Source organism: Oncorhynchus mykiss, chromosome Y, assembly GCF_013265735.2.
Source record: "Oncorhynchus mykiss isolate Arlee chromosome Y, USDA_OmykA_1.1, whole genome shotgun sequence".
Classification (NCBI taxonomy): Eukaryota; Metazoa; Chordata; class Actinopteri; order Salmoniformes; family Salmonidae; genus Oncorhynchus; species Oncorhynchus mykiss.
Window position 1 is genome coordinate 34,629,928 of NC_048593.1, and position 8,240 is coordinate 34,638,167.

General features: G+C 43.0%; 1 pseudogene; it reads left to right on the forward strand.

The window, feature by feature from the left end:
* Positions 1-5,316: 5,316 nt before the first annotated feature.
* LOC118945290 lies at positions 5,317-8,081 on the forward strand (annotated as a pseudogene).
* The last annotated feature ends 159 nt before the right edge of the window (positions 8,082-8,240 follow it).

Here is an 8,240-nt window from a genome sequence, read left to right on the forward strand (position 1 = left end):
GATCTGGAGAGTGACATCAGGGGATCTACATGTTTGAGAGTGTGAGTTTGAAGCAGATGTTACACTGTGTAACCACCTGAATGATCGAAATAGCTAGGGTCTGAATCATGCTCTGAGTTAGGCCTACAGTAGGCTGCAGGATACAAGAGAATGAGTGTGGCTTGGCAGTAAAAAAACAAACAATGTTTATTATGACATCCGACATTGGGTAGAAAGCACACTGGTCTTGAGGTGACTGGAGGGCCAGAAACTCATTGCGGAGGTGTTGGAGAGCTACCGAGTAGACCTATAACAAATATATATATATTATATATCCAGTACCAGTACCAGTAAAAAGTTAGGACACACCTACTCATTCAAAGACACACCTATTCATTCTTTATTTGTACTATTTTCTACATTGTAGAATAATAGTGAAGACATCAAAACTATGAAATAACACATTTGGAATAATGTAGTAACCAAAGAAGGGCTAAACAAACCCTTTGCCTTGATGACAGCTTTGAACACTCTTGGCATTTTCTCAACCAGCTTCATGAGAAATGCTTTTCCAACAGTCTTGAAGGAGTTCCCACATATGCTGAGCACTTGTTGGCTGCTTTTCCTTCACTCTGCGGTTCAACTCATCCCAAACCATCTCAATTGGGTTGAGGTTGGGTGATTGTGGAGGCCAGGTCATCTGATACAGCACTCTCCTTGGTCAAATAGCCCTTACACAGCCTGGAGGTGTGTTTTGGGTAATTGTCCTGTTGAAAAAGAGCAAACCAGATGGGATGGCATATCAGTGCAGAATGCTGTGGTAGCCATGCTGGTTAAGTGTGCCTTGAATTCTAAATAAATCACTGACAGTGTCACCAGCGAAGCACCCCCATACATCACACCTCCTCCATGCTTCACGGTGGGAACCACACATGCAGAGGATCATCCGTTCACCTACTCTGGGTCTCACAAAGACACAGCGGTTGGAACCAAAAATCTCCAATTTGGACTCATCAGACCAAAGGGCAGATTTCCACCGGTCTAATGTTCATTGCTCGTGTTTCTTGGCACAAGCAAGTCTCTTCTTTGGTGTCCTTAAGTAGTGGTTTCTTTGCAGCAATTCGACCATGAAGGTCTGATTCACCCAGTCTCCTCTGAACAGTTGATGTTGAGATGTGTCTGTTACTTGAACTCTATGAAGCATTTATTTGGGCTGCAATTTCTGAAGCTGGTAACACTAATGAACTTATCCTCTGCAGCAGAGGTAACTCTGGTTCTTCTTTCCGGTGGCGGTCCTCATGAGAGCCAGTTTTATCATAACGCTTGATGGTTTTTGCAACTGCACTTTGAAGAAACGTTCAAAGTTCTTGAAATATTCCACATTGACTGACCTTCATGTCTTAAAGTAATGATGGACTGTTGTTTCTCTTTGCTTATTTGAGCTGTTCTTGCCATAATATGGACTTCCTCTTTTACCAAATAGGGCTATCTTCTATATACCTTGTCACAGCACAACTGATTTGCTCAAACGCTTTAAGAAGGAAAGGAATTCCACAAATTATCTTTTAACAAGGCATACCTGTTACTGTCACGTTCTGACCTTTATTTTCCTTTGTTTTGTCTTTATTTAGTATGGTCAGGGCGTGAGTTGGGGTGGGCAGTCTATGTTTTGTGTTTCTATGTTTAGGTTTTTGTTTCAGCCTAGTATGGTTCTCAATCAGAGGCAGGTGTCGTTGGTTGTCCATCTCAATGTCAACAAAACAAAGGAGATGATCGTGGACTTCAGGAAACAGCAGTGGGAGCACCCTTCCATTCCATATCGAAGGGACAATAGTGGAGAAGGTGGAAAATTTTAAGTTGAACATTTGTAGTAACCAAAGAAGGGCTAAACAAACCCTTTGCCTTGATGACAGCTTTGAACTAGAAGCTACATTTCGCTACACTCGCATTAACATCTGCTAACCATGTGTATGTGACCAATAAAATTTGATTTGATGTGATTAGAATAATAGTGAAGACCATGTGTGGTTCCCACATGAAGCTGGTTGAGAGAAACTGTCAACAAGGCAAAGGGTTTAACACTTTTTTGGTTACTACATGATTCCATATTTGTTATTTCATAGTTTTGATGTCTTCACTATTATTCTAATCACATCAAATCAAATTTTATTGGTCACATACACATGGTTAGCAGATGTTAATGCAAGTGTAGCGAAATGTAGCTTCCAGTTCCGACCGTGCAGTAATAGCTAACAAGTAATCTAACAACTACCTTATACACACAACTGTAAAGGATTGATTAAGAATATGTACATTTAAATATATGGATGAGCGATGGCCGAACGGCATAGGCAAGATGCAGTAGATGGTATAGAGTACAGTATATACATATGAGATGAGTAATGTAGGGTATGTAAACATTATATTAAGTGACATTGTTTAAGTGACTAGTGATGCATTTATTACCTCCAATTATTAAAGTGGCAAGAGATTGAGTCTGTATGTTGGCAGCAGCCACTCAATGTTAGTGATGGCTGTTTAACAGTCGAATGGCCTTGAGATAGAAGCTGTTTTTCAGTCTCTCGGTCCCAGCTTTGATGCAACTGTACTGACCTCGCCTTCGGGATGATAGCGGGGTGAACAGGCAGTGGCTCGGGTGGTTGTTGTCCTTCATGATCTCTGTTGCCTTCCTGTGACATCGGGTGGTAGGTGTAGATGTCCTGTAGGGCATGTAGTTTGCCCCCGGTGATGCGTTGTGCAGACCTCACTACCCTCTGGAGAGCCTTACGGTTGTGGGCGGAGAAGTTGCCGTACCAGGCGATGATACAGCCCAACAGGATGCTCTTGTTTGTGCATCTGTACATCTGTAAGAGTGTTTTTGGTGACAAGCCAAATTTCTTCAGCCTCCTGAGGTTGAAGAGGCGCTGTTGCGCCTTCTTCACCACGCTGTCTGTGTGGGTTGACCATTTCAGTTTGTCCGTGATCTGTACACCGAGGAACTTAAAATTTTCCACCTTCTCCACTATTGTCCCTTCGATATGGAATGGAAGGGTGCTCCCACTGCTGTTTCCTGAAGTCCACGATCATCTCCTTTGTTTTGTTGACATTGAGTGTGAGGTTATTTTCCTGACACCACACTCCAAGGGTTCTCACCTCCTCCCTGTAGGCCGTCTCGTCATTGTTGGTAATCAAGCCTACCAATGTAGTGTTGTCTGCAAACTTGATGATTGAGTTGGAGGCGTGCATGGCCACGCAGTCATGGGTGAACAGGGAGTACAAGAGAGGGCTGAGAACGGGGTGGAGATGTTGTTTCCTACCCTCACCACATGGGGGTGGCCCGTCAGAAAGTCCAAGACCCAGTTGCACAGGGCGGGGTCGGGACACAGGGTCTCGAGCTTAATGACGAGTTTGGAGGGTACAATGGTGTTAAATGCTGAGCTGTAATCGATGAACAGCATTCTTACATAGGTATTCCTCTTGTCCAGATGGGTTAGGGCAGTGTGCAGTGTGATTGCGATTGCGTCGTCTGTGGACCTATTGGGGCGGTAAGCAAATTGGAGTGGGCCTAGGGTGTCAGGTAGGGTGGAGGTGATATGATCCTTGACTAGTTTCTCAAAGCACTTCATGATGATGGAAGTGAGTGCTACTAACAGTTACCTTAGCTTTCTTGGGAATAGGAACAATGGTGGCCCTCTTGGAGCATATGACTGGGATAGGAAAAGACAGACTGGGATAGGGATTGATTGAATATGTCCGTAAACACACCAGCCAGCTGGTCTGCGCATGCTCTGAGAACACGGCTAGGGATGCCGTCTGGACCGGCAGCCTCGCTAGGGTTAACACGTTTAAATGTTTTGCTCAGTGAAGGAGAGCCCGCAGGTTTTGGTAGCGGGCCGTGTTGGTGGCACTGTAATGTCCTCAAAGCGAGACAAAGAAGTTGTTTAGTTTGTCTTGGAGCAAGACATCGGTGTCCGCGACGGGGCTGTTTTTCTTTTTGTAGTCCGTGATTGGCTGTAGACCCTGCCACATACGTCTCGTGTCTGAGCCGTTGAATTGCTACTCTACTTTGTCTCTATACTGATGCTTAGCTTGTTTGATTGCCTTGTATTCGGTCATGTTCCCGGTCGCCTTGCCATAATTAAAAGCAGTGGTTCGCGCTTTCAGTTTTTGCACAGATACTGCTATCAATCCTAGGTTGCTGGTTGGGGAAGGATTAAATAGTCACCGTGGGTATCACATCACCGATACACTTGCTAATAAACTCACTCACCGGATCAGCGTATACATTAATATTATTTTCCGATGCTATCCGGAACAAATCCCAGTCCACGTGATCGAAGCAATCTTGAAGCGTGGAATCAGATCTGTCGGGCCAGCGTTTCCTGTTTTAGTTTCTGTCTATAGGCTGGGAGCAACAAAATGGAGTCGTGGTAAGATTTACCGAAAGGAGAGCGAGGGAGGGCTTTGTATGCGTCGCGGAAATTAGAGTAGCAATGATCTAGAGTTTTGCCAGCCCGGGGCGCGCATTCGATATGCTGATAAAATTTAGGGAGCCTTGTTTTCAGATTAGCCTTGTTAAAATCCCCAGCTACAATAAATGCAGCCTCAGGATATGTGGTTTCCAGTTTACATAGAGTCCAATGAAGTTCTTTCAGGGCTGTCGAGGTGTCTGCTTTGGGGGGATTTAGACGGCTGTGATTATAATCAAAGAGAATTCTCTTGGTAGATAATGCGGTCGGCATTTGATCGTAAGGAATTCTAGGTCAGGTGAACAAAAGGACTTGAGTTCCTGTATATTGTTATTATCACACCACTCGTTAATCATAAGGCATACAACCCACCCTTCTTCTTACCAGAGAGATGTTTGTTTCTGTCGGAGCAATGCGTGAAGAAACCGGTGAAGAAACCAGGTGGCTGTACCGATGTACCGACTCTGTTAACTTACGAAACCGGGTGGCTGTACCAACTCTGCTAATTTATCCCGAGGAGAAATAAAGAAATCATCTGGAATGAGTAGGTGTGTCCAAACTTTTGACTGGTACTGTATATATTTTGACGAGAACATATGACAAGTTTATAAAATAAAAATTTGACCTTTCATGTACGGACTATGAAATCAAGTAGGATTACATAATTTCCTTGACTCCATCCTCATATGTTAAGGTGCACAGTGAACCTTAAAAGTTCTGTATGGAAACATTTGAAAGAATTTCAGGCTCTAGTTGGAATGGAATTAAAACTAAATTGTAATATGTTTTCCATGTGCCATCAACACCGGCAGATATTGGATCAGACAGCAGTGTGAGTTTTGAATGGGCTGTTGTACAAACGCAGACCATGCAACAGGAGCATTTGTTAAAACTTCTCGTTATAGCGGACCTTGGGGTCAGTAAAACATCAGTCAAGAGTTATGTCCATCAGATCTTTTCTCAACATTATCGAGCAACTATTGATGTTGACTTTGCGCTGAAGGTTCTGCACTGGGACAGTGACTCCGTTATAAGACTACAGCTTTGGGACATTGCCAGTATGTCAAACCACTTCATTTTACTTTGATATTACTTGATATATTATCAATTCATTGTAACACCAGTGGTTTGGACAAAACTGCAGACAATCAGTCTACATCAGACTTTATTCAAGTTTATGTTTTTAACAACTCAATATCAATGAATTAGCACACTTTTGATAATTACATTTGGTCTTATCCATAGATAGTCTGTGTTACATGTATCATCATTGTCACGATCATCGTAGTGAGGAGACCAAAGCGCAGCGTGGTGTGAATACATACTTCTAATGAATGACGAAAAAAACACGAAGTACACTAAACAAACTAACAAAATAACAAAACGAACGTGACCGCTATCGAAACTGAGTGCTAACATGCAACATCACATAGACAATAACCCACGAACCACAATACAAAACAGGATACCTAAATATGGTTCCCAATCAGAGACAACAACAAACACTTGCGACTGATTGAGAACCATATCAGGCCAAAACACATAGAAACAGACTAACTAGACATGCAACATAGAATGCCCACTCATATCACACCCCGACCAAACAAAACATAGAAACAAACAACGCAAATAATGGTCAGAGTGTGACAATCATAATCACCAGTGTACAGTTTTTTTCCCTATAGAATTTCATGTGTACTGTGGAGGAACATGTGTCTTGTCTATTTGTTTATTAGGGTCCCCATTAGCTTTTGCAGAGGCAGCAGCTATTCTTCCTGGGGTCCACAACAAACATGACAAGTAACAAAACACTGATACTGTAATGCTTGTCGTGTGGGGAAGGAGAGGAGGACCACTGCACGGCGTGGTAAGTGTTCATATTTCAAATATTTTAATGAACACTGAAAACAAAACAATAAACAACCAACGAACAGTCCTGTAAGGTACAACACTAAACAGAAAATACCCACCCACAAAACACAATGGAAAACAGGCTACCTAAATATGGTTCTCAATCAGGGACAACGATTGACAGCTGCCTCTGATTGAGAACCATACCAGGCCAAACACAGAAATAGAAAATCATAGACAAACTAACATAGACAACCCACCCAACTCACGCCCTGACCATACTAAAACAAAAGACAAAACAAAGGAACTAAGGTCAGAACGTGACAGATACACTGACAGACAATGACAGGGTTCACCTGGTCTCATGCTCATTAGAGCCATATGAGCACTAGTTACTCTTTCGCTCTCTGTATGTGTGTGTGTCTGTACTATGAAAACCTGACATTTTCTGCTGTTTTTGGAATGTGCTAAATCCTAATGCAATATAATTAGATTATAAGTACATATAATTACAGTATACACTTGATCAGTGCTGTATGTCGGTCTGACCCTGATATGTACTGTTCATGTATTTGTTTGTCCCAGGACAAGAAAGATATTGTAATATGACCCGTGTGTGTTACCGGACTGTTGGAGCTCTGGGGGTGTTTGACATGACCCACGTGACCCACGACCTTAGTGTCCAGGTCGTCCTTTCAAGTGGAAGGACGACCTGGACACTAAGGTCACCCTCAGTCATGGCAAACCTGTCCCAGCTGTGGTGCTGGCCTACAAGTCTGACTAAGTCTGCTCCCAGCAGCTCAATCTGGACACATTCTGTGGGGAAAAAGGATTTGTGGGCTGGTTTGAGACCTCAGCCAAGGTAAGGGAGGGAGATAATGACACAGATAGGGAAACGCTTCAGCTTACTTACTGTAGTCCTCCTAGTCTCTCACAACTGCCGTCTGTGGGCTGCTCTGTGGGCTGCTCTAGAGGGTATCTTTGCAATGGCTAAGATAAGATACACTTAAATGGTGTGTGTGTCTGTGTGTGAGACAGACTAGCCTCAGTATATTAACGATTCTAATCTAAACACATTTCAGACTGCTGGGGAGCTCCCTGGCTGATAACATTTGACAGTCTTGGACGATCACTTTGTACAATGGTCTCTATTTCTTATAAAGAACACAAACACATTTGACAGCAGCCTTTGATTGTCAGCTTGGGTTAACTTAACTCATTTGAATGTAATCACAAATACATGCGATCAATTGGAATGAAACGCTAGCATGCGTTTGAGAAGAACACAGGCTAGTTTGCCAAGGGGAATGTGAACAGGAACATGTAAAATGGTCCAGCAGGCTGTGTAATGTGTGTTCCCTCCTCACAGACTGAACCTGAGAGAAAGGGAACACTCACAGCTACTCTCTAATGAGTTACTCAGTTTAGTGTGAAGGCTGATTGGGTGAATATGTCACTGGGGCCAACCCAGCTGATAGCTTACATTGATAAAGATGATGAAAGATTAGAATAAACCTTCTGTCTGATGTAAAAGGATTTAAAATCCTGAGCAGATCTGCCCTGGGATTACTCCCCATCTGAGATCTATTGTCTTCTGTCCCCTAGCTGTCTCCTAGCTGTCCCCTAGCTGTCTCCTAGCTGTCTCCTAGCTGTCTCCTAGCTGTCCATAATTTGTATATTTTTGGTTTTATTGCATAGGAGAACACTAACATTGGTAAACCCTACTGTAGAGAGAGCCAGGAAACTGAGAAGCTAGTGCTTTGTGAAAGGTTGTTGTTATAGCCAAATACTAATGATATAACATCAATACCATACTAGGCCAGGGGTTTGTCTTCAGATGTGGCTGAATCTGATTGGACAGCATGCCTACTGCAGGCCTAATCGGTTTGAGTTTTAGACAGATTCCATCCACTTCAAATCATGAACCAGCTTCCTAAAATT